The following is a 27,368-nucleotide window of genomic DNA, read 5'->3' as shown; positions in this document are numbered from 1 at the left end:
TTCTTTGGAATATGCCCAAACAATATTTTAGAGATATTGCCATGTGTACTGAGAATAATTGGCTTGCTACATGAGACCACATAATGCAATTGGTTAAAAATGATTTATTCAGGGTGAAGCTATATCTATAATCTCTTCACTCTGAGATACTTGTAATGAGAGGAAACTGAGTAATAATCAGTTGGGAAGGAGGATATGGAGGGAGTAGATTTTGTTGATAGTCAAAGATATATACATATCAATTAAAATCAGATTTGCTGATTCCGAAAATTATGTTTTGCACTTTGGAAATGGAAATAATAATGAGCTATTTGCTTCAGTTCGATTGTGATTGCTGTTGTAATTGTTGTTGTTATTTGGTGTATTCTGTATCTGCATGGTTTGTAAGAATGTATGTAGGAAAATATTTATTGTGTGGTCGAAGGCTTTCATGGCTGGAATCACTAGGTTGCTGTGCGTTTTCTGGGCTGTATGGCCATGCTCCAGAAACTATTTCACCATTGCCTCATCACAAGCTACTTCTAGTGGGGCAATGAATTCTATGAACATAAGAATAGAGTAGCCATGGGGAGCCCTTTTAACCCAGCCATAGCAAATTTCTACATGGAGCACTTTGAAAAACAAACCCTGGAAACAGCAACGAAATGCCCACTATATGGTTCAGATTTGTAGATGACACCTTCACCATTTGGAGCCATGGAGAAGAACTCAACAAGTTTCTGGACCACCTCGACAGCATCCACCCAAACATCCAATTCACCATGGAAAAAGAAAAGGAAGGTAAATTGCCATTTCAGGATGTCCTAGTCATCTGCAAACCCAATCAACAATTGGGCCACATAGTTTACAGAAAACTTACACACAAGGATAGATACCTTCATAAAAACTCCAACCATCACCCAAGTCAAAAAAGAAGCAAAATCAAAGCCCTTGCAGACCGTGCAAAAAGGATCTGCGAAGCCCACCTCCTCCAAGGGGAACTGAACCACCTAAACTGGGCTCTACAGGTCAATGGACACTCCACCACAGACATCAAAAAAGCTGCAAGGCCAAGAACAAGACATGAGAGTAAAGACAAAGATTCACCCAGAGGAAAAATGTTCTTACCATCATACATCAAGGGAACCACTGACCGCATAGGGAAGCTGATGAAGAAACACAACCTACAAGCTATCTACAGACTCACTAAGAAAATCCAACAAATGCTCCATTCAGAAAAGGACAAGAGGGATCCTCTCACCTCTGCAGGGGTCTACCATATACCATGCAGCTGTGGATAAGTCTACATAGGGACCACCAAATGCAGCATTGCCCAAACATGAATCAAGGAATATGAAAGGCACTGCACACTACTTCAACCTGAGAAGTCAGCTATTGTAGAGCACTTGATGAACCAACCTGGACACTGCATATTATTTGAGAACACAGAACTGCTGGACCGCTCTAACAGCCACCCTGTCAGACTACACAGAGAAGCCACTGAAATCCATAAGCAGGGCCGGCCCCACTCATGCGGCAGCTGACGCCGCCGCCTCGGGCGCAGGCCCGGGGGGGCGCCGTCAGGCTGGGCGGGAGGCGGGGCACCGCCCTGACGGTGCCCCGCCTCCCGCCCAGTGCGCCCTGGCCCGTCTGGCCTGCTAGAAAAGGCCAGACGGGCGAGCGGGGGTAACGTGGGAGGCGGGGCCAGCTCTGACGCCGCCCCCCCCGCCCAGCGTGCCCTGGCCCCGCCTCCCACGTTGCGTGGGGCAGGGCCAAGGCACGCTGGGCGGGGGGGGGGGGGAGCGGCGTCAGAGCTGGCACCGCCTCCCACGTTACCCCCGCTCGCCCGTCTGGCCTGCTACACAAGGCCAGACGGGCGAGCGGGGGTAACGTGGGAGGCGGGGCCAGCTCTGACGCCGCCCCCCCCGCCCAGCGTGCCCTGGCCCCGCCTCCCACGTTGCGTGGGAGGCAGGGCCAAGGCACGCTGGGCGGGGGGGGGGGGGAGCGGCGTCAGAGCTGGCCCCGCCTCCCACGTTACCCCCGCTCGCCCGTCTGGCCTTTTGTAGCAGGCCAGACTCAGCGGAGGTTCCTCCAGGCCGCAATCGCGGCCTGGAGAAACCTCCGCTGAGTCTGGCCTGCTACACAAGGCCAGACGGGCGAGCGGGGGGTAACATGGGAGGCGGGGCCAGCTCTGACGCCGCCCCCCCGCCCAGCGTGCCCTGGCCCCGCCTCCCACGCTGCGTGGGAGGCGGGGCCAGGGCACGGGGGGCGGGGCCAACTCTGGCCCCGCCCCCTCACTATTCGCCCTGGCCCCGCCTCCCACGCAGCGTGGGAGGCGGGGCCAGGGCACGCTGGGCGGGGCCAGGGCGCCGGTGGCGGGGGCGCTTTTCAGCGCCCCCGCTTTACATCAAAAAATATCTCCGGCCGGCCCTGTCCATAAGCATGTGGACAATTTCAAAAGAAAGGAGAAATCTGGGCGGCAAGAGGGGGGGGGGGGGAGGAAAGTCTTTTGGCAACAAGGGAATCAAGGAAAAAGTATTTTGACAGCAAGGGAGGATGGGAAGGCAGAGGAGCAGGAAAGAGGAGAGAAATCTTGGAGCAGGGAGGAGGAAACTACAGAGCCTCTCGGTATGCTTCATGGAGCCCCAAGGGCTCCGCAGAACATACTTTGAGAACTGCTGATCTACTGTAACAGGTAAAACATTTTCAATTCATCTACAGAAAAAAAACTGAGAACTAATGTTTTATATTGCAGTTGAAATTCTGCCCATATGGTCAGGATTTGGGGCAGAAGCCTTGTGCTCTGCTTGACTTAGAGTTGTACATAGTGTACCTTCTTCCCTTCCCTCACCAGCATAAGTGGAATCAAAATTGTGATAAAATAGTAATAGACTGCAAAAGATTTTCTTTATTAATAAGTTCTTAAAAAGTCAAGTGACTGCTCCTGTCCAAATACTGTTGTGCAGAAAACTTGTTGGCTACAGTACCCATAGCCATGTGTTTTTTAATGGATTTTTTCCTCACAAGTAGTATTTGTAGGTTGAATGGGTTTTACTATGTTAGGTTGCTGCTAATAGTAGTATTGGAAAGCTTTAACGTATCCTCCTGCTCCAACTAATAACAATAACAATAACAATAATAAACAATAGTAAACTTTATTTATATCCTGCCCCCTCTTCACAAGGACTCAGGGCAACTAACAACAGAATCAAGACACATACATAAGCAAAACCCAAGAAGGCAAGACATAATATATAAACAATAATTCATAAGCAAAAAATAAATAAAATAAAAACAATATCACAATAAGTAAATACACAGGTTAAAAATTGTACCGGGTTTAAAAACTAAGGCCCCATCTACACTGTCATATAATTTAAAAATCCTGCAAATGTCTTGGGAAGACAGGCAGATAAATGCCAGCATGCTGAAAGAAGCAAAGACCACTAGCATTGAAGCAATGCTCCCATGCCGTCAACTCCACTGGACTGGCAACATTGTCCTAATCCCAATCACCGTCTCCCAAAGCATTCTCTACTCCCAACTCAAGAATAGAAAACAAAATGTTGGTGGACAGGAAAAGAGATTTAAAGATGGGCTACCTTAAAAACTGTGGAATAGACACCGAGAACTGGGAACTGTGTCAAGCCAACCCTGATCTGGATCACCTTCCACCTGGAGAACGATATCCCTACTGTGGAAGAACATGCAGGTCAAGAATAGGGCTCTACAATCACCTATGTATCCACCGCCAGAACACTACATCTGGAAGACAATCATACTCGGACAATGAAGGATTGCCTAAGTAAGAATAATGCAACTTGAATCTAGTCATATAATGCCGTTTCAAACCACATTATATGACAGTGTTGATGGGGCCAAAGACTCTAGTTAAGACTGTTCATTCACCATTCTCTAAATATTCCCTATGGCATCAAATATTACTGAACAAGTTTTCTATCTGTGAATACATGGCATGTTCTCTGACACAGAGTTAGCACCTTTGCTATAACCAGCAGCCATGAACATCCCTTTATTGGTCAGGGCTTGGCAAATACACTTTTATTTTATAAAACGGTTCACCATTTTCCAAGCTTTGTTATTATTATTTCTGGTTTAATAGAACTAGATTTTAGATTGCTTTCCTTCCCCTTCACACTTCAAAGACAATTTCAGCATTGCTCTCTTTAAAATCCTTCTCAACACAACAAGTGTAACTTTCCAAGGTATGCTTGGAAAGGTATGCTTAAAATGACATTGGCTGGTGTCCAAAACCAGTGTCCTTTCCCACCAAATCAAATCGCTATCATATGGTGCACTAAAGTCAAAAGTAAACAGCAAAGAAGATATCTGCACAAACTGCTCACAGTACAGTGTCAACAGTGACATTGTGTGTGTCAATTGTCCCATTATTGTCCTTATTGTTATTACCTAGCTCCTGAAACCAAATGAAACGGCAGTTGTGGCACTGCTGGAGCCCAACATTAACTGAAGTGGATGCGTGTATAAAAGCTGCATATGTATTATATGCCACTGATTTGTTCTTAGTTATGCAAACAGGCCCTGTGTAAAACTATATGCACATTGACACATGTGGCATGTGCTGCTTCATTTACACAACTTCATTTCCTATCCCTGATTTCGCTACTCAGAGCCTGTACAGACAGCCACTTGGCATGCGCATGTGTAGGTGCATACATCTCACGCCCCTGCATCTCGACAGATGTTACCTAATGTGGTTGTAGAAAGTTCACTGTGGTTGCTGCGAGCACAATAAATCTTCCTCTTAAACGCAGGCACTCCACCATCTCAGCATCTTCAACCTATAATACATTTTAATTACTGGGCTATTCAAATTATACTAAATTAGATCTACACAGAGTCGTTTCACAGATTTCTCAATTTACATTTAATCCACTGCAAACAAAATAATAATAGCTAAAGTGTGCGGCGGAGGGAGGGAGAGGAGCACGGGGGTTGCTTTTATGGGGAGTCGCAGACGCTCCTGAAGTTTGATCCTCTTAAAAATTATTAAGTGACAAAGATTACTAGCAGCAAGGTTCTACTTTGCTTCCCCATTAGCCATTTAGGTGACAGCTGCTGCATTACACATAAAGATGAACCATTCCTTGAGGGATGATAGTGGTTCCGCTGTGACACTACTGGCATAAAGCACTATCAGACCATAGCTGTGCTTAGAGCCATCACAGTCTCCTAGGCACCTATCAGTACCCTCATTATCTGCATCACAGAGTGTCTAGAAAGAACACTGCCAGGCTTCACAGCTTTGCAGCTCATTTGAGAAGCGGAAATTAAATGTCCCAGGAGAATAAACAGGCACATTGTAATGGCACCGGAGCTATACCACCAATAACATGTTGACTGCTGCAGCACACTGTCTTCTGTCTCATTAATTTAATAGGCTCCTGGAATGGGGATGGGAAGGGAGAAGGGGAAAGGGCCAAGAGATGTGGGGGAGAAAGAGAAAAAGAATATTTACAAGCAGACCCCAGAATATTGCTCTCATTGTACACTCAGTACCTGAGTAAGAACTTCACTACAGCATTTCTAGTCACCATTTTGGCTATTGGAGATGTATGGCAGCATTTCATATGCATACATACAAATACAAATGAGCAGCAATATTAGATGCTCCCACACTACATCTGTCCCCGAGTCATTCCTAAAATTATATGTAAACAAAGAGTGGGCTTTAAAAAAAAAAGTGGATGAAGCCACCATGAAGAAGATGGGAACGAATGGGTCCTAAATTATGGTCTTAGAGTACTGTCTGAACAAATCTCTGGGCAAAAAGTGGTATAGGAGGACAATTTTGATTTTATTTTGTGTGGTGGTTTCAAAGCCCAGGCACTCATGTTCACCTGTTCCCAGCTGGCACCATGGCTCACCAGCTCAGTTTGAAGGCATTTCTATGTATGCTCTGCCTGCCAAAAGTTATGAGTGAAGGGTCCCAATTCCGGTCCCAATTCAAGGTGCAGACCATCATCTATAAAGCCCTAAACGGTTTGGGACCCACCTACCTTAGTGACCGTATCTCCTACCATAAACCTGCTCGTTCCCTTCATTCATCCGGGGAGGCCCTCCTTTCGCCACTGCCTTTGTCCCAGGCCCGTCTTGTGGGAACGAGGGAGAGGGCTTTTTCTGCTGTGGCCCCCCGACTGTGGAATTCATTGCCCACTGAGATCAGGCAAGCCCCCACCTTGTTAGCCTTTAAGAAAGATCTAAAAACATGGCTTTTCCGATGTGCCTTTGGGGAGTAAATGTAATATATCACTCTGGTTATTCCCCTTGGATTTTATCCTTTAGACTGCTTCACCATTTTATATCCCTGTTCCCTTATTCCTATGTCTCTCTCTCTCGAGTTTTTAATTAGTGTTCATGTGGCCTGCCCTGGTTTTCATTGTTTTTTCTGACTTGTGTTGTAATATATATGATGATTTTGTACTGTTATATTGTGTTATGATTTTCTGTTTTATTTTGTTATATTGCATGGTGTCTGGGCATGGCCCCATGTAAGCCGCCCCGAGTCCCCATTGGGGAGATGGTGGCGGGGTATAAATAAAGTTTTATTATTATTATTATTATTATTATTAGATCTGGTAGGAGTATGTATTTGGGCCCATCATGCCATTCGGAGCAAAGTAGGATCAATAGGGCGCTGTTACCTTCCCGCCGGAGCGGTACCTATTGATCTACCCAAATTTGCATGTTTTCGAACTGCTCAGTTGGCAGAAGCTGGGCCAAGAGCGGGTGCTCACTCCACTCCCAGGATTCAAACCAGTGACCTTTCAGTCCGCAAGTTCATCAGCTCAGCGCTTTAACACGCTGGGCTACCGGGGGCACTCCATGCAGTCATACCTTGGAGGTGTCTACGGACAACGCCAGCTCTTCGGCTTAGAAATGGAGATGAGCACCAACCCCCAGAGTCGGACATGACTGAACTTAATGTCCAAGGAAAACCTTTATCTTTACCTTTACCTTTACTAGGATCAATAGGTGCTGCTCCAGTGGGAAGGTAACAGTGCTCCATGCAGTCAGGACAGCCACATGACCTTGGAGGTGTCTACGGACAACACCGGCTCACCAACTTAGAAATGGAGATGAGCACCAACCCCCTGAGTCAGACATGACTAGACTTAATGTCAGGGGAAAACCTTTACCTTTACCTTAGGAATTAGAATACCAGCATCATGGTCCCTGGCCTAAGGTTTGGGCCCTGAAATCTCTTGAGAGGTGATGCTACTGACCTAACAACTCTAGTAATGATACAGAAAGACTTCAGAAAGATCCTCATGGTGCAAGTTGGAAGAAAAATTGGTCTCTTCATGAGGCTGTGAAATATCTTCTTGAGCCAGCACTATATGAATAAAGCAAAATCTGTACATAGAGAAGTATAGTAAACATGTTTATGGAGAAATGCAGTATGAGACAATTAGGAGCTTATTAAACAGGGATTTGACAAACTCAAATTGTGCTTTGGCAAAACTATTCCATTAACTTGCATACGGTCTTCTGCAATAGGCATAGCATTTCGTTTGGGGCCCTACTGGGCACCATTCATCCTCAAACAGCATCGTAATTGTAGGTCTATGAAGCACTGAAGACTACACAAAAATGCTTATGAGTGTTGGAAATGGAACAAAGCTTAGCATTGAAGACTGAAGTATGCCTCACAGTGGATAGTAGAGATAGAGTTAGATAGTTACTCAAGTGTTGTCCCTCTATGTCTACCTATCCTGAGCTTTCTGTGATGTAAACTGATACACTTTGGGATGATTTCCCCATTTCGTCTTCCCATGAGTCCTCTCTCGACCTTCCAAGAGGTAACTAGGTGAGATCAGCACCATGAGTAATCCTATCTTAGAATGGAGTTTCAACAATAAAGCTTATTTTCTTTCTCCAAGCCATTGTGTTTGCTCCTTAAATCTAGATCTCTAACTGCTGCATGCACTCTAACAATGAGCAGTGTCAGAAAATCCTCAAACTGAGAAAAGGAAGGGCTAAACAGTGTGCTTTATTGAAAAGGCTTCGCTATGTGCCTTGTTCACAAAATATGAAGTCACTTCATAGCATCATTTCAGGTTCAGGTGGAGAGGTCTTACTGAAACGTCTACCATGTTTTCAAATACACACACACCTGCTTCAGACACCTGCTTTATTTAAAAGACTTGTCCTGGTGTGGTAATGTTAGTTAATTTCATGTCCCGCCATTGTCAGGCACCAGATGCGGGCTGACCCTGGCCCTGCATTAGGCAGCATGAGGCAGCTGTTTTGGGGCAGCAGATACTGAATTTCATGAAAAGGCAGGAAGTCATTAGTTATTTAATTTGGCATTTTACTGGCAGGAATAGCAGTACTTGTGGAGTTTTCTGCCTCATGAGCCAAAATAACTTGGCTCACTTTGGGTACTATGCACCTTGATTATGTTCAATGGAAACTCCATTTACTGCTTTACCATAGTAGTAATAAATATCTTGGGCTGGCCATGGATGGAATCTATACTTCTTCTTAGTATACAAGTGGGAAAGTAAAGAAGCTACTTTCAAGATCATTTAAATAACAATGGAATATAAGGGAGAAAGTGGATAGTTATTAGAGGTATGTGCGAAAAAATTTCCTTCGTTTCCTTCATTCTATCATTTTGCTTCAACCGTTCGTCTACACAAAATGAATGATGACATTTTTGTAGGAAACGAGAGGTGACACGAAAATAAAAGCCGCACAATCATTATGCTTGCTTTCGTTTTCCTTTTGATTCAGTCCCATAAAATTAAACAGGTACTGACAGAGGGCTGCTTTCCCATTACAGCTGATGTGTACCAATGGGTGTTAAGAATAATATTAATATAAATAACTATAGTTACTCTGGTACCCTAAGCTGAATGTGGGAGAGGAGTGCCTCCAATTACATCCGATGTGAATCAATGGGTTTTGATGATAATATTTATATTAATATTAAGAACTGCATTTATTCTGACCCCCTAAGCTGAGTCTGGGAGAGGAGTGCCTCCCAATTACATCCAATGTGGAGCAATGGGTCTTGATGATAATATTTATATTAATATTAAGAACAGCAGTTATTCTGGCACCCTAAGCTGAGTCTGGGAGAGAAGTGCCTCCCAATTACATCCAATGTGGATCAATGGGTCTTGATGATAATATTTATATTAATATTAAGAACAGCAGTTATTCTGGTACCCTAAGCTGAGTCTGGGAGAGGAGTGCCTCCCAATTACATCCAATGTGGATCAATGGGTCTTAATAATAATAATAATAATAATAATAATAATAATAATAATAATAATACCAACAACAATAGTACTCTGGGGAAGACCCAGACATTTTAAAAGTTGGTGGGATAAAAGGGGTTGAAATTCTCTCCATGTGTGGTGATTTTCACCCTTCTAGCCCAAAAACCGAGGTGTGGGGGGGTGAACCTTGGAAGCCTTTCTTTTGCAGCAAATGGTCCAAAAAAATTTGGGGTTTTTTTGTAACCCAGACGAAAATTCGTGTAGCCTAGGCAGCTCATTTTCATTAGCGGGACACAAATATGAAAATGAGATGACACAAATGAAATTACACAAAATGAACAGCAATTCTATACGAATGCACACCTCTAACAGTTACAAGTCGTGCAACCATGTTTGCTCAGTAGTTAGTTTCATGCATTGCGTTGTCACTTAACTTCCAGGTAAGCATCCTTAGAAATACAAGGTCCAAACCTGCTTAAAAGCATTACATGGAGAAACCATTTCTTGTTTGTCCCATTATCTCCCATAATTGCACCGTACCAGGCAAAATAAGTGCAGCACACACAAAAGACAGTAGGAAAGCTATGCCAGGAATAGTAAAGTGTAGCTTGCAAAGGAAATTTGTGCCTGAGTAATGAAAGCACTGACAGGCCCTTATCTCGGTTTACAAGCTGCAAGGCTCCAGCATTCTAAACTTGACTGTTTCTCTCAGGAAAGGGCCACTTTTTTGCACAAACTGTGCCTTAACTTTATACAAGATGTTTAAGAGGTCCTTAAAATAGAGGGGGTGGAATACTCCAGCACCTAACACCCAGCCCACATGCAATAAACATATTTTTTATTTTCAGTCAAGAAGTCACTGGCGGCAGCAGTGATTCTGTGGCTCAGACAGTTCCAAACCCTTTTCATCCATCACAAAAGGGCTCTCTTTGTTGTTGCTTTGTTTTGCTTCAGCTGACCTACAATATGGCTGCCAGTGCTTGCTCCTGATAAGCAATGAGCCATACAGAGGTTGTTAGGTTTCCCTTCATTCAGTCTGCCAGTGCCTATGCATGTGCCACAATGTGTGACAAACAAGCAAATAACAGGTGACACTCCCATTTCTCACTGCAATCCAAGAAACTGCAAGTCATACCATATTCTAATTTATCTTTCATAGAACTCTCAGCTGAGATGAAAACGGAAGGCCTTGCTGAACACTGATAGCAAGAGACAGCCTTGTGACTGTCTGCTATGCCACATCCCAAGCCTGTTCAGTATGATCAGCTAAAATGAAAGGCAGGGGACAATGCAGCCAGCTTACCACCACAACATGTGCCCTGTCAAGTGAAACACAGCCTGCCATTCATTTATTTTTTGTCTACCAGTTGCTTTCACTTTGCTTCTAGGGAGGTCACAATAAAAAGGTTTTGCAAGACCTAGGTGGGCTCCCAAACATCTCAAATGGCTGCATTTGTCTTGCCTTCAAATAATGATGGTGATGGTGATATAGTGATTAGAGTGTTAGACTACAACCCTGGAGACCAGGGTTCAATTCCTTGCTTGACCATGGAAACCCTCGGTTAACCTTGGGAAGTCATACACTCTCAGCCCCAGAAACCCCCATGATAGGATCACATTAGAATCACCATAAGCCAGAAATGACTTGAAGACACACAACACCAAACTAAGCTGTGCTGGTTATGGGAATCTTTGAGATACAATGCAAAGAGTATCTGTCTCAAGCTCTACTTTATAGTGCTTTGCTTTCCTCTGACTGCGGTCCCGTCAGATGATTACTCTGGTAACTGGACAAACCTGACACATATTCACTTACTTCAATTTGGGCATGGTGCATGAATTCTACCTTTACATATTGCATTGTGAGGATGATTAGGCAGTATGTGAATTCTATTTGTGCATTCTCCCATATACAAACCAAACATACAAAGAGGAGAGGATACTGACTTCCCAAACACAGGTAACTACTGTGGAATACAAACTGGGAATGTTAATACAGAGAGACAATCATTATGGGACTATAGAGAGAGATATGAAGAACATATTACCTGAAGAGGCAACAGGGCTGGACAACAATGAGAACATAAATAAAAAGGCAAAACAACAATTCGGGCAGATATGGGACTCTCAGTGAGTAATGCCATAGGTCATAGGTGGTGGGTCCACGAGTAGGGCTAGGAGGGGAAAGATTTGATAGAATATAGGAATGTATCTGTTTGGGGGAATGACATACCTGTATTAGATATATTTAATTATCTCTAGATGTTTCTTCTTTTAATATTCTGTATCCATTGGTTTCACTCGATAAAAACCTTTAAAAGTTAAAAAAGTAAACTTTTTTGTTGATTGGCAAAAAATAAATCCTTGGGCTGCGGGCCTCACCTCCCATGAACCCATCTTCAGGGTTTCTGCCAACAGCAGCCCTCTGGCAGATGGCAGCAATGTCTTCCTCTCCATTCCTATTGGCAAAGGCCAGAGACCTCATGGAGCTGGACCTGCTGAACCTGAACCCAGCTGCTCTTGAGAGCATGAGGAACTTCTCAACACAGTTTCGGCACTTTTGCAAGTAGCACCTGGATCCAGCCGAAGACTGATGACAATTTGGGACCCGTTTGAATGTTCGTCCCTCTTGCTTTGGCCTCTGACCTCTTTGGCCTCTGACTTTCTTCATCCAAGCGAGGAAGAGGAAGAGGCAGCCAGGATCCCCGCTGTGTTCTCTCTATGCTAAAGTGCAGTTCCACTTCTCCCTTGTTATCTTTCATCCTTTAACAACAGTTTGACTTTTAAGTTGCAGGTTCCTCTGGACTTTAATAAAATAAAAAACAAAACAAAAACCCATAAAGCAAAAATCTGCAGCATATAATACTAGTTTACTGAATGTTGATGCATACTGACTTCCTATTATAAACAGAAGCAGATGGCCATAGATTCAACATTCAAGAGTGGTCTGAATAGAAAATCAAACAGTGACCTAGCCTGTTTTTTTTGTTAGTTTCTCTCCCCTCACACACACAAACACTTTTTTGCCGTATGCATAAATGCCCATAGCAACCCAACTTGGTATCTCATACATGAACAGTTGCTTTCCAACATAGCAAAGCCATTGAAAGTCCCACAGATACCATATCCTGCTTTGCCCAAACTACCAAAGATCTCGTCAGGCCTTGCTAGTGAGAAGACAGATGCCTGCTTGGCAGAATTCCTAAGAAAAGAAGCAGCAGCATTTGCAAAGCTTCTCAGATGATCATAAAGTTCAGCAAGAAATGGCAGTAATAATTATTTTCATCAAGGCTGCAACTATTGCTGGAAGCCTTGTGACTAACAACCCTTCTCAAGAGGTTCATCTCATCTATACTGCTAGCACGTCTCAGCCCCGGAGCAGCCCCACAGCAAGAGCGGACACTAATCCAAGTGCCAACCTTTCCTTAAATGCTGCCCATTGTTAATGCTCTCTCAACTCCACCGCCACCAGCTTCTTCAAAGATTCCACCGAGTTAATGTTTCCATTTCTTTTCATTTGTTGACAATGAAGACCCAGCCTCAGCACAGCTGTGAGGAGCTAAAAGGAACAAGGAAAAGCATTTGCCCACTGTTCTCTTATCTCAGTTCATTATTTGGCACGGAAGTTGGGCTGTACAGAATGTCGACTGTTCAGAGGATGCTGTGACATTTTCCTACCACTGCTGAAAAACTTATTTACAAAGCAAGTTCTCTCACAAAGTATCTCTTTCTCTTTCTCACTCTCATTTATAAACAACATTTCCTTCAGTGAAAAAACAGCCTAATTTTCTTAGGAAAAATGTATATGGCTGCACACTCAAAACGTATCACTGATAAATGGGTAGATAATATTGAACAGTTTTATGATTCAATTATCCCAAGTCGGAAAAGCTCATTTGCAGTCGTGGAAAGCTAATGCTATGTGAGTATTCTTTGTTTCAAGCATGTGGATTTTGTTACTCAAAAGATAGCTTTGTACAGAAGATGTTCCTATACAATTGCAGCAAATCAGAAACCCCACTTCAATGTCCATTTGGGTGTAGGATCTTATCCCACCCACAATCTAATAGGTTAAGATAGGGTATTCCCTCCATGCCCCTGCCACTATCCAGTAAAAAAGGTCAGCACAACTCCATTTTTTCTGTGTACATATGTCTGCATGGAATACTGAGACAGAGGTATCTCATACCAAGATTTATTCCTAGATGTTCAGAAAAGTAAATGCAAGTTTTACCTTTTTAACCTTACAAAAGAATATCAAGTATTTATCTTATAGGTCATTGGCTATGTTGAACTCTGCTTAGCAAATACCAAATGTTCCCACAATTCCAATATAAAGCAAAAATAACAATACTGGTGAAAGTTGACACTACAAAAGTAAGGACAGAACACAGAGCATCATCAATTAAAAGACAAACGACACATCCAGGTCTATAAGTCCCATTAAAAATAGTCATGGAGGAAGCCAGCCACAAACACCACAGAAGAATGGCCCATGATGTCTAATAACAGAACAATGGCATCCAAATCAGAAAATGTACATTCATTCTGTCTGCAAAGTGAAACCCCAACTGTAACCAAAATATGCATATATGATATGTGGTATGAATGGAAGAGTGAAAGACAGCTAGAAATTTGAAGACACCAGTCTGTAGACCATTAATTACCTGCTCAGGAATTGTAATTAAAACCTGCTAATGAGACCTGAAATAGTTGACCTGCCCGGCAAACTGTGATAAGAACTGTGACTGATAAGAGAAATGTTTACATCTGTTAACATCTGTCAACATTTGCTAACTTGATGAACTTTTGGGGCAGAGCTGCTTGTGTTTGCTAACACCAATCAAGAGGAATCAACATCTGATCCAGGAAACTGAGGATATTCCAGGATGGAAGACGTCTATGATTCATTTACAACTTTGGGACAACATCATCAGCAAAAGATTGCTATATAAGTGACCTTATGACAGTCCAGAAGGTGTGACAGACAGCGACACTGTTCACCCGCCATGCTCAGTGGAGATGGTGTACTTGGGAGTGGCAGATCTGCTATGGGAAAGCAGGATTCTGTTCACTTTTTGGGGTCTCTTTTTCTCATGGGAAGAGAAAAGAGTGCGTTTTGAAGTCATGGTCTTTTTTGAAGTTTTGGCGTCTTGGCGTTTTGGCGTTTTGGAACTATGTCTTGGCAGGCAGCAGTGGAAGCTGGGTCTGGCCTAAGCAGGTGCTTCTCCAAGGAGGGAGAAAGAAAATGGTAATATTTGTGTGCATGAAGATGGATGCATGTTGTGTGTGAATGATGAATGAAAATGTAAACCCCCCCCCCTTGTTTGTTTCTTAGCCAATGTAACTGTAGGTTGTTTGTGAATCCAATGTAGTTGCATAGAATCTTTATGTTTGTATGTCTAAATGCTGTTCTTTGTTGTTCAGTAAAAGTTCTGCTATACCTCTCAGACTGAAACTGCAATAAAAAGAACCTATGTTATTCATAACACAACCCCACTACAACTGCCAGCTCCTCAATACACCAAGGCAGAGATATGGCTCTGAGCCAAGGATGTTGGGAAGTGATTGTACTGAGGGCTAAATCATCTCCTCGGCCCAAAAATAGTCCATGGCCTTGTTCAAATCACTAAAAGAAACAACATCTACCACCACCACCAACAACAGGAAAAATTCGGCCATTACCATGACCTCAAGATTGAACTGCAAAGGCTCTGGCATAAACCAGTACAGGTAGTCTCGGTGGTAATCGGAACACTGGGTGCCGTCCCAAAAGATCTCAGTCGGCATTTGGAAACAATAAATATTGACAAAATTACGATCTGTCAACTGCAAAAGGCCACTTTACTGGGATCTGCACGCATCATCCGAAAATACATCACACAGTCCTAAACGCTTGGGAAGTGTTCGACTTGTGATTTTGTGATGCGAAATCCAGCATATATATCTCGTTTGCTGTGTCATACTATGTCTTTATGTCAAAATAATAATAATAATAATAATAATAATAATAATAATAATAATAATAATAATAATAGATTAATAAGCATCCAACAGCAGATCTTTCAACTGGTCCACCATTCCAGCTAAGTCTAAGAATGAGGTTTATTGTACCACATACCAGCACAGAGAAGCAATATACATTAGGAGAGATTCTGGGAAAGGCACACAGTTATCAGTATTGCAGCCCAAACAAGATAATCCAGATCTGTATTTTGAAGACCCCCAAGATCACAACTTAAATAAATAAATAAATAAATAAACTTCCTCAAGCCGCTGTTCTATAAGATCATCTTCAACATCTTGTTGCAGAGGATGGTACACCAATATATGAGTTAATATGTTTACTGTATTTTAATATTTGTTCTGTGTATTTAACATTTGTACTCCAGAGAAATACATTTTAATATATTGTTTTATATAATGTTTTATAATTATGTGTTTTTATTTGTGTTGTGCCCCATATCAAGACTTAAGAGGGGCAGGTAAGAAATAAAATTATTATTATTATTATTATTATTATTATTATTATTATTATTATTATTTCTGCTGAATACTAGATGCCCAGTATAGTCATTTATAATTGTCTAACTACTGGGCTGGGATGCCTCATCATTTAATAAGGGTGCAAAGTATGGGTACAGCCTGCACTTCCCCAAGAAAGTTTTTTCAGATGCTAAATCCTCCAAATCATTTTGGTATCTTGCCTTCCCTTGAAGCCTCCTATCAGATTTAACCATTTAAATAAGATGAAAGAAGGCCCTGCTGAGTTCAACTTTTATAAAATTCAACACCAGTAGTAGACCTCCAGTTCTGGTTCGGGTTTGTTTGTTTGCATTTTTGCAGTCTGTGCAGCCCCCTGAGGTTTCCAGTCCATGACATTAGCACCTTGAGTTGCCCACACATTAAGATCACTCTGCCCGCACTCAAGCCAAAATTACTGTTAGACCAAATAATTTGATCGGACATTAAGCCACCTAAGTTATCAAAGCTGGTACAGAGAGTAGGAACAGAGACAGTACAGAGATACCTGACTCACTTTCTCACCATTCAACACTTCCCACAACCACAGCATCCTTTGCACTTTAGCAATGACTCTCCCAACCCACTGCCTGCTAATTTTGTCCTACTAAACACATAGAACTCACCTACATGCTAAAGCCTTAGATTTTAGTTGGGCACGATTTCCCCCCCCCCCCCCCCCCCAAATTTCTTTTAGGGACTATCCCACTCAGCTCCCACCATTTGTCACTGGGAGCTCCCATGAATCTGCCCTAGGTTTTAATCTGAACTTTAAAGGAGCTGATTGAGGTATTGAATCATTCCCAAATAGCCTCAGCACCTTGGACAGCTCCAAGTTCAACTAAAGCCCAGAATTGCTTCTTCTGCCCGGTGACATGGGAGCAATCATTCACCACTGGTTCCTACTATATATTTCAGTTTGGTTGTAGGAAATCCAATAACCACATGTGGCCTTTTAAAACAGTGTGCCCTATGTTGTTGAATATGTTTCAGTCCAAAGACTGAAAAATCTCCTCACTTTTTCACATAATATGCTCCAGTCTGTGGAACTTATTCCCATGCTTGTATTCTTTTCCCCATGTGTTTAAATGTGTTAAAAACTATTTTAACTTTGTGCTTTTCAAAAAAAAGTCTTTTAACGTTTTTATTAATAGGAGTTTAGCTGTACTTTGTTTTAACCCCCCGAGTCCTGTCCTATTATATAATAATACTAGCTGTGCCCGGCCACGCGTTGCTGTGGCATTGTCTGGTAGTATTGGTGAGAAATTGTTGAGGTAGTGGTGGTATTGAATGTCTGTTGTATGGTTGTCTTTATGTTTAGTATGCACACTGAAGTGGATTATATGGCAGTGTGGAGTCAAGATAATCCAGTTCAAAGCAGATCATATATTTTAATGTATTTGTCCATTATTTTATTTCGTGTATTGTTGTAATATTTTAAGTTTATGTTAAATATGTTGTTGTTTGGGCTTGTCCCTGTTGTGAGCCGCCCCGAGTCCCTTCGGGGAGATGGGGCTGGATATATAAATAAAGATTATTATTATTATTATTATTATTATTATTATTATTATTATTATTATTATTATTATATAAGATTATAAATGGGTTATATAGCTGTGTGGAAGGGCCTTGAGTCTACACTGCCATATAATCCAGTTAAAAGCTGATAATCTGTGGAAGAGGCCTAAGTGAGGCCTAACTGTGCCTGTCCCTTGGGCTGAGTAGGTTGCTAGGAAACCAAGTGGGCAGAGCTTAGCCTTCAAACTGGCAGCAATTGGATAAAAACTATTATTCCTCTCCCTGTAATTAGGACTTTATTTTTCTTTTCTTTTTGTTGTATCAACCTAGAGCCATGAATGATGGGTTGTGTTGTCAAATTTTGAGGTTGGGGGGCTTGTAGTTTTGTTGTTTTGTCCGCTGTCCTGATGCCATCACTCTTTTATATATATAGATAGTACAACCCGCATATCCACGAGTAATACCTTTCAAAGCCACCACTGCCTATGGATGCATGAAATCATGGATAATAATGAATCCTATATTTTGACTATACTTGGATTGGAAACATAACATAAAATTGCATTTGAGGACTTAGAACCTGACTTGGCCATGGTGATCCATGCCTTAGTTACATCTAGACTTGATTACTGCAATGCACTCTATGTAGGGCTGCCTTTGAAGACGGCTCAGAAACTGCAGTTGGTCCAGAGATCGGCAGCCAGGCTACTAACTGTAGCTAGCTATAGGGAGCACATATGCCCCCACTGAAGCAGCTCCATTGGCTTTGAATCGCTCCCTCCCCCCCCCCCCCGGGGAAATTAGGCAAGCCCCCACACAGTCTGCCTTTCGTAAGGACCTGAAGACCTGGATGTTCAAACAAGCTTTTGAGAACACTTAGTTCCTAGTTGATCTACACAATTGTTATGCATTCTTGCACTTCATCCCATGCCCTCATCCAATGACTACATCCTTACACTATCACATTCCCTTGCCCATTGTTTACAGCCTGGCCATATTTATAGTAGCTTACTGCCAGATGAGCTCATTTTAATTGAGTTTTAAGTTATTGTTTTATATACTTACTAGCTGTGCCCAGCCACGCGTTGCTGTGGCTTTGTCTGGTGGTGTTGGTGAGAACTTGTTGAGGTAGTGGTGGTATTGAATGTCTGTTGTATGGTTGTCTTTATGTTTAGTATGCATTTGGTTGTTTGTGTACTGTGAAAGTGGTGAGGATAGAGGACACTGTTTATGTTGGATTAGTGAGACTCTACTGTATATTTGTAATCTTATATTATCTGCCTAGAACTCCCCCTTCTACACAGCTGTATAAAATGCACACTGAAGTGAATTATCTGGCAGTGTGGACTCAAGATAATCCAGTTCAAAGCACATAATATAAGATTCTAAATGGGTAATGTAGCTATGTGGAAGGGCCTTGAGTCTACACTGCCATATAATCCAGTTAAAATCAGATAATCTGTATCTTATAGGCAGTGTGGAAGAGGCCTGAGGCCTAACTGTGCCTGTCCCCTGGACTGAGTAGGTTGCTAGGAGACCAAGTGGGCGGAGCTTATCCCTCTAACTGGCAGCAATTGGATAAAAACAATTATTCCTTTCCCTCTAATTAGGACGTTATTTTTCTTTTCTTTTTGTTATATCAACCTAGAGCCGTGGATGATGGGTTGTGTTGTCAAATTTCGAGGTTGAGGGGCCTGTAGTTTTGTTGTTTTGTCCGCTGCCCTGATGCCATCACTCTTTTATATATATAGATTTGTTTTATTTAATTGTATTTTATATTGTGCTTTATTTTAAGTTCTGTTTTTAGGCACTTTTGTGCTGTGTGTAAGTTGCCCTGAGTCCCTTTGGGGAGATGGTGGTGGGATACAAGAATAAAGTTAATATTATTAGAGAAACACACAAACACTTTGGGGGAATCTCTTTTGGGGGAGTGTGAATAAGAGAACTGTGGCTGAATCCATAGATAAAAGGGTTGTAAATACTTAAATAAATGCTCCTAACTCCTCAGGTTGCTAGCATGGAGCCCCATTGGTCAAGGGATACAATCTCAATGTTGCTGTTTCTCTCTAGAATAAGGTCTCCAGCCTTCCAAAAGTGTTTTATGGACCGCAGGAGCCTGATTTGCTTGAGGAAAGGTGCATAGGAGGGTCATTCACCTTGTGTGATGTCTTCCCAAGCAGAATAATATCTGCTGCCCATCTCCTTTCTGAGCAGAATAACTGGCAGGAGGAGAACGTTAAAACCCTTTTTCCTTCCCGGGATATCGCTTCAACCAACCACATACTGGTAAATTTGCTCAACACTACTGTTGTAGATCAGCCTGAGATTGATGGCTTCACTGATGTTTTAGAGAGGATTGTTTGATTGCCCGTGGGATTTCTGGAGGCATGAAGTGATGAAGATTTAAGTCAAGGGAATGATGCTTCTTTCAGTTAGAAAGCTGACTGAGAAAGTGTAGGCCTTCAAGGTCAGTTTAAACAGCCAGAGACATTAGATAAGGTGCAGGGCAGAGCGGTTGCATAGGAAAGTTGGAGAGAGATTTCAGGAAAGATGAAATGCTTTCATGGGCAGCTTTTAATTGGCAAGTAGTTTACTTTCAAGTCAGTTCAGGCAACATAGCATTTGGAGTAAGAAGTTAGGCCTGAGTTCCTGGTTCATGTTTCAAGTCTAGCCTTTGGTTTTGGGATTCAAGTACAGTAGAGTCTCATCCAACATTCACTTATCCAACATTCTGGATTATCCAACACAGTCTGCCTTTTAGTTGTCAATGTTTTTGTAGTCAATGTTTTCAATACATTGTGATGTTTTGGTACTAAATTCATAAATACAGTCATTACTGCATAGCATTACTGCGCATTGAATTACTTTTTCTGTAAAATTTATTATTAAACATGATGTTTTGGTGCTTAATTTGTAAAATCATAACCTAATTTGATGTTTAATAGGCTTTTCCTTAATCCCTCCCTATTATCCAACATATTCGCTTAGCCAATGTTCTGCCGGCCCGTTTATGTTGGATAAGTGAGACTCTACTGTATATTGGAAGTTTTTATGTTCCTGTGTGTATATCCATGATCAAGTTTTCTAAGGATACCATTTGCTTGTGGACTTAAGCTATTCTTGTGATTTTTGGCTATACCTGGGCTTTGAATCTGTTTGAGACATTTGGACTTCTGTTGGATATCCAAATTCTTTTTGGATATACTTCTTGTTTCTCTATTCCTGAATTTTCCTATACTTTTGATATATTTTACAATAAACTGTTTGGTATGGGGGCATTCTCAAAACCTCCACCAATGATCTAAAGCAGTGTTTACATTTATGAGGGTTATCCAGAAAGTAGATTACATTTTGGAATTAAAAATGAACAAAATATAGGAGAAAACATTTACCATATGCAGTTGAAAGCCACACCCAAATACCACTTCTCAACATAGTCACCATTCAAATCTAGGTACTTATCATAGCGATGAATGAGCTTGAAAACTCCTTCCCCACAAAACTCTGCCGCTTGCCTAGATTTGAATGGCGACTATGTTGAGAAGTGGTATTTGGGTGTGGCTTTCAACTGCATATGGTAAATGTTTCCTCCTGTACTTTGTTCATTTTTAATTCCAAAACGTAATCTACTTTCTGGATAACCCTCGTATGTATATGAAATCCCTGTTCATCCATTCAGGTAGCATTAAGCTTATGGCTACAAAACTTGCCTGCTTTTTTATCATTCTTTTTCTAGCTCATCCTATAACCCTCCCTTTACACTTCTCAGAGACAGAACATATGAGAGACAGCCTATTTACAGGACACCTGTCCTATTCAGCTCTCACTTACAAGTATTAGTCTCTGCACTCACTCACAGCTGCCCCTGGGGTCTAGCAGATAAATAAATGTATGCAAAGCAAATCTCACAGAAATATATTACACATATTCTGTTATTGATAAGCTTGCTTGCAGAGTGAATAAACTAACAGAATGGCACATTTCTATCTTTTTAATTCATCTCCACTTTTGTAATTTTTTTTAACAATTAAAAAACCCCTGCCTTCTTCGGCAGAAAGTGAAAAGAGGTTTCCCGATATTCTAATTAAAAGCAGTTTCTGAAAGGTTAATCTAATAAACTACAGGATATAAGATTTCACTCTAGTCATGGGTCATTTAAAAAAATAATAATAATCCAAATCAATGGACTAGGTAAATTAGTGTCATTGTATTGTTGTTTACTGCACATGGTTTTCTTCAACATGCTATTTTCCTCTGTGTTTCTAAATGGAAGAAGTGGGATACCTGGTAGTATTCTTGGGCATTTGGAAGCTAACCATTTTATTTTGATTTGTTTCTACTAAATAGAACATTAGTAGATATATGCATATATACCTATACTATTCCCGACACCATATCTTTTCCATTTACCCAAAAATGTAGTGCTCATGCTTTAATGTGGCATGTCTACAATGTCCTTCAGCACTCGCATTGGGCAAAAAGAGCAATCTCTTGTCATATGCCATTTAGGAGGCAGTGTGTGGCTTCAAACCACTGCCATACAAAATCCAGATTATCTGCTTTGAATTGGATTATATGGCAGTGGAGTCTCATATAATCCAGTTCAAAGTAAATAATGTGGATTATTTGCTTTGATAACCTGGATAATATGGCAGTTTAGAAGGGGCCTCAGTTCTATTGGGTTCTGAGTATGGAAGGTCTGCAATTACTTTCCAACTTGAGGATATATGAGGATATAGGTAAACTTTTTTCTTTTCACACTTCATCCACCAAACATTTTCAAGGGACTTCATATGAGGTTATAGCCCTCCTCCAAATCTTTTTTGATTTGTGATCATCATTTATGAATCAAAATGCACAGAGGTGCACATACTGCTCTACATCAAAAAGGCACACTTAATTCCTCTTCTTTGAATCTAATCTTTATATTATTGCATCTTAAATAGCATTTGCCTTTAATGGCAAAATCTACAATTATGCTCTACAGCCATGGTTAAGTTTCCACCTGGATGTTATATGGGATTAGGTACAGAATTGTAGTATTAGTGTACGTTGAAAAACATGCTTGGGAATGAACTCTTTTACACACAACTACAATATTCAGGCCTGAAGTGCCTGAAGCATCAAGATTTTTTTAAAACTCCAGATGTTAATAATCTGGAAGCTAAAATAATCTTCAATTGTTGTGAATCTTAGTGTTCTGTTTACGCCTCTGTAACTCATTGCTGGATGCTCTAAGAAGATAAGGAAGGGGAGGCACCACAGAAGCAATCTTAATTCTCAGCAGCTGTGGAAAGGAAGGGGCAACTGGCCCAGCAGGCTCTTAGTCACCTACAATAAGCAACAGCCTGTTAGTTCCAAGAACGCAGCAAGAGAAAAATCATAAGTAAATATTTAGGCAGGTGGAGGTGCACATGAGGTCTTGCAGTGGCTCAGCAAGGTACAAAACCTGATTTCTCATCATCCAGCTTCTGCAATTGCTGGGTTTATGATACTAGGCATATTTGTGCCCTGAACTTTAGTTTATCCTTCACTAATTTTATTTTAACAACAACTCTGCGTGTGTGTGTTTAGACCAGGACTATGATGGGGATGATTAAACCTTTTCCTGTAAAAGGCATATAAAAAGGTAAAGGTTTCCCCTGACATTAAGTCCAGTCATGTCTGACTCTAGGGGTTGGTGCTGATCTCCATTTCTAAGCCAAAGAGCTGGCATTGTCCATAGACACCTCCAAGGTCATGTGGGCCTGCATGGAGTGCCGTTACTTTCCCGCTGGGGCGGTACCTATTGATCTACTCACATTTGCATGTTTTCAAACTGCTAGGTTGGTAGTAGCTGGGGCTAACAGCGGGTGCTCATTCCGCTTCTCCGGATTCGAACCTGCAATCTTTTGGTCTGCAAGTTCAGCAGCTCAGCGCTTTAAAGGCATATACCTGCTGAAAATTGCTTCTCTGGTCAGTTTGGCAAACTGCTGCTTTCCTGGGGCAAAGAGCAACTTCTTAGATCAGATAGTATTATTTGTTTGTTTATTTATTTACGATGCTTTTACCCCGCTTTTCTCACCGTGGAGGGGACTCAAGGCGGCTTCACAACCTGGCAATAATTCAATGCCTTTTATAAACAAAATACAAAAGCGTCATTTAGATAAAACATTAAAATACAATTAAAACACAATTAAAACCATAACATTTAACTCTGACAACAAAGCACATAGTCCGGGCCGTTCCATTGGTCAAATCCATATCTTTCATCTATATTACTGCTCCAGATTTCCGAAGGCTTGGTCAAAGAGCCATGTCTTTACTTTTTTGCGGAAAATCAGGAGGGAGGGGGCTGATCTAATCTCCCTGGGGAGGGAGTTCCATACCGAGAGGCCACCACCGAGAAGGCCCTGTCTCTCGTCCCCGCCAATCGCGTCTGCGAAGATTCCGAGATGGTTCATAGAATGAGATATGTTTGGACAGGTAAACTGCGCCAGAACCATTTAAGGCTTTATAGGCTAAAGCCAGCACTTGAATTGTGCTCGGTAACAAACTGGCAGCCAGTGGAACTGGTGCAACAGGGGGGTTGTATGCTCCCTGTACGCAGCTCTGGTAAGCAATCTGGCTGTGGCCCATTGGACCAGTTGCAACTTCCAAACAGTCTTCAAAGGCAACCCCCCCCCCCCCTCCGTAGAGTGCGTTAGTAGGTATGTCCACATAGCACAATTATAGCACCTGTATTCCATTTCAACTGTCATGGTTCCATCCTGAGGAATACTGTGTTTGTAATACTTCACTAATTCTGAATCACAGGATTCTGTGGGTAAAAGTCATGGCAGTGAAGTGGGATAAAAGTGCAGTGTGAATGCACTCAGTGAAATTAAATAATGTCATTCCCTACCATAAGATATAGGAATGGCTTCCTACTTGGAGCTCTGTAAAAAGGGATTAGACAAATGTATGGAAAATGGCCTATACTGGTGACACATAATCATGATAACTCTCTTCTCTTTTCAGCAACAAGAGACAACATGAACAGGAGAATGCTACCCGTATTGTGTTCATGTTCTGTTCATCAGCTTCCTACATGTGGTTGAATACTGTGTGAACAGACCATGGGGCTCAATTAGCCTTTGTATGTCTTCAGTTCTTCTCTGAGTGATTTTCAATGGAAACGTAGCATAGGAAGATAAGAAAAAATGCCCCCCAAAATCATGATCTTGATGCTTATTTTTAAAAGAGATGAGGAAATCAAAGCTTTGTTTGATAAGGTAGTGTCTCTCTTTTCCCATTTTCTGGCAAAAGAAGGGTCCTCCTTTAAATATTGATCTTAAGGATTCAATATACTCGGACAAGTTTCCACACAAATGCCATTGTGTTCAAAGGAACCAGAAATTTAGAGTACCATTGTCTTGACATGGAAATTAAATATGTAGCATGACTATAGATAGTCCACTAGATCAAACAATTTATTAAAAAGACCTTAGGAACTTTATTTGATTGCTTTCAGATGGCAAACCGCCATTGATACTGCACACTTTGAAAAGTATCTGTGCTACGGCTCAAGAGTACTCAAGTATAATGCACACACTTTGTTGGCCTGGAAGCCGAATAACTTAAATTTCAATATAAAATAGTGGGGGTGCACGAGCACAAAATGATTCTACTGATTCCAAACAATATTTTTTAAAAACATTGCAGCATCATTAAAATGTATCAAGGCTAAAAAGTAAATGAGGAATCCACTCCTGAATGCACAAATATACAGGCCTTTATATGCAAAAAGTTGTCATCATGACTGCCCAGCGGCTGTCAGATCAAGTCTCAAATCTGAAAATACAGCTGTGGAATGACCGTCCAAACTATATTCAGTTACCATGTCTGTTGTTCATTTTTTGTGGTCAAGAATCTATTATTAGGCTCTCTCATTTTCTCCAAAGCTCTTTTATTTCCACCAAAAATCTCCAAGTAATGTCTCTGGATCACATTAAAAAAATGAGCAAATGTTAGCTGCAGGCTAGTTGATTACTAGTTTCGGAGAACACGCAGTACTGCCCAGCTTTGATATGAACTGGCACAGAATATGATTGTGCCGAAGCTCATAAAGTCTGGCTCCAGCCTTTTGCTCCATTTCATCAATGATGCCATTCATCCAAGGCTCACCCAAAGGGCCAGAACAAGATCCTTTACCCGAATCAAATGGGTGGACAAAACATTTCCTTGAACACAAACATTTTCACTCCCTTGACTTAATAGTTTAAAAATTGCTTTGCAATCCTCCCACCTGCAGCCGTGTTAACAATGATTGTAGTTTTCACCTGTTAGATTAGCATCTCAAATGGGAGGGGAGGTGGAGTATCTTTAAACAGGTGGAGTAAACATTGGTGCAGGATAAGAAAGCCAGTACATTACTTGGATTAAACTGAAGGCGTTAGCACCAAGGAAGTCTCTTTTGTTCCTCTCCCTGCCCTGATAGAGACTGTGGACTTCGAAGTCACTTCTGTATTCTCTGGGCTTTTCCTTGAGGTTCCCAGAAAGGTGGCGGGGTGTGACACAGGTGTGTGTACCAATGTCCAAGCTCCTTCCCACCCAGTACACTCTGGAGATTAATAAAAAAGAGATGTAAATAGTAGGGGGGTTACAGGAGCCTATGATCACACACACATGCACAGACACACAAAAGCTTTAAGAAAATAAATTTCACAGGTATATTGTTGGCAACCGCCACAGGAAAATCTAGAAAAAAGTTTATTGCTTTGAAAACATAGTCACAAATCACAAGGAGCTCACATCTTAAAGACAGATAGGTAAATCTGTTAATTTGCAAACTCTCAATTCCTTTTTCTCGCACATTGAAATGTTCTTAACCTTTATTGTATTAAGTTTATGAAGGATTTTTTGATCAATTGCAAATTTTGCTACACGCATATAAAGAACTAAATGAGTGAAATTTAATTTATGTACTAAAGGTATATATATTTTACTGTATTTTGGTTTAACTTTTGTTGCGCTACAGCCCTGAAATACCTTTTCACCACAAACAACACTCTATTCAGCTAATCCAATAAATAAAAGTTTATTTAGAGAAAAGAATAAAAAAAGAAGCAAATCTAAAATTGGGAATCAATGTTCCAAAAAGTTACTTCCAAGATAGCTAAGAGTCCAAAATCCTTTCAAATACAGTCTCAATGGTAAATCCACAGATATATCCATAAACATGATAGCTTGAATCCAAGGCAGGCAATCTATGCCACACATGATCTAGAAACAGGAACAAACTTAGAAACTTGAATACATGAATACCAAAAATGTAGGACCAAGAACAGAGAGCTATTCACCTGAATACAACATTGCTCTCAAAGGATCGTACCAGCAGAAACCACTTTAAAAGGCCTCAGTCCCTCCCATGACATCATTCCTCACCCACCTGCTTTTCCTCTCCTTATCTCTAAGCCTCTGGGAAAAGCGAGTATGTCTCTGTTGTACGCTCTGCTTTTGAAGTTCCAAGTACCTTGACCGGACAAACATTAATCTCCCGCATTTCTCTCAGCCTGAACTTCTGGAAGATTCTCATGAGAACTGATATCACTTTCTCCAATCTCATGGAAACTGCCAGGAGATTCCAAAACAACTCTCTCCAGGCCACGTCTATCCTCCTCTGGATCCTGTGAATCTATCCCAGCACCCCCTTTTGAACACTCAGAACCTGACCAGGCTACAACACCCTTTTTATTAAGAAAAAGGAAAGAACAATACTTAAGGCGTCTCTTAAACAAAAGATAATTGTCAACCATCTGCACTGATCAAGTTGATGGAATCACATTGTATCAGCCTCTCTTTTTTCTGTGGCTGGATCTCTTGTATCTGTGGATAATAATAATAATAATAATAATAATAATAATAATAATAATAATAATAATAATTTATTTATATCCCGCCACCATCTCCCCAACAGGGACTCGGGGCAGCTTACATGGGGCCATGCCCAAAACAATACAATGTAAACAGCATATAAAAAAACAGCACAGCACAGTACAATAAGCAATACAGTAAATGATATCCATTACAAAATAAAACAAAGAGACAATGAAAACA

Source organism: Anolis carolinensis, chromosome 4, assembly GCF_035594765.1.
Source record: "Anolis carolinensis isolate JA03-04 chromosome 4, rAnoCar3.1.pri, whole genome shotgun sequence".
NCBI lineage: Eukaryota > Metazoa > Chordata > Lepidosauria > Squamata > Dactyloidae > Anolis > Anolis carolinensis.
This window is presented reverse-complemented; position numbering follows the sequence as displayed.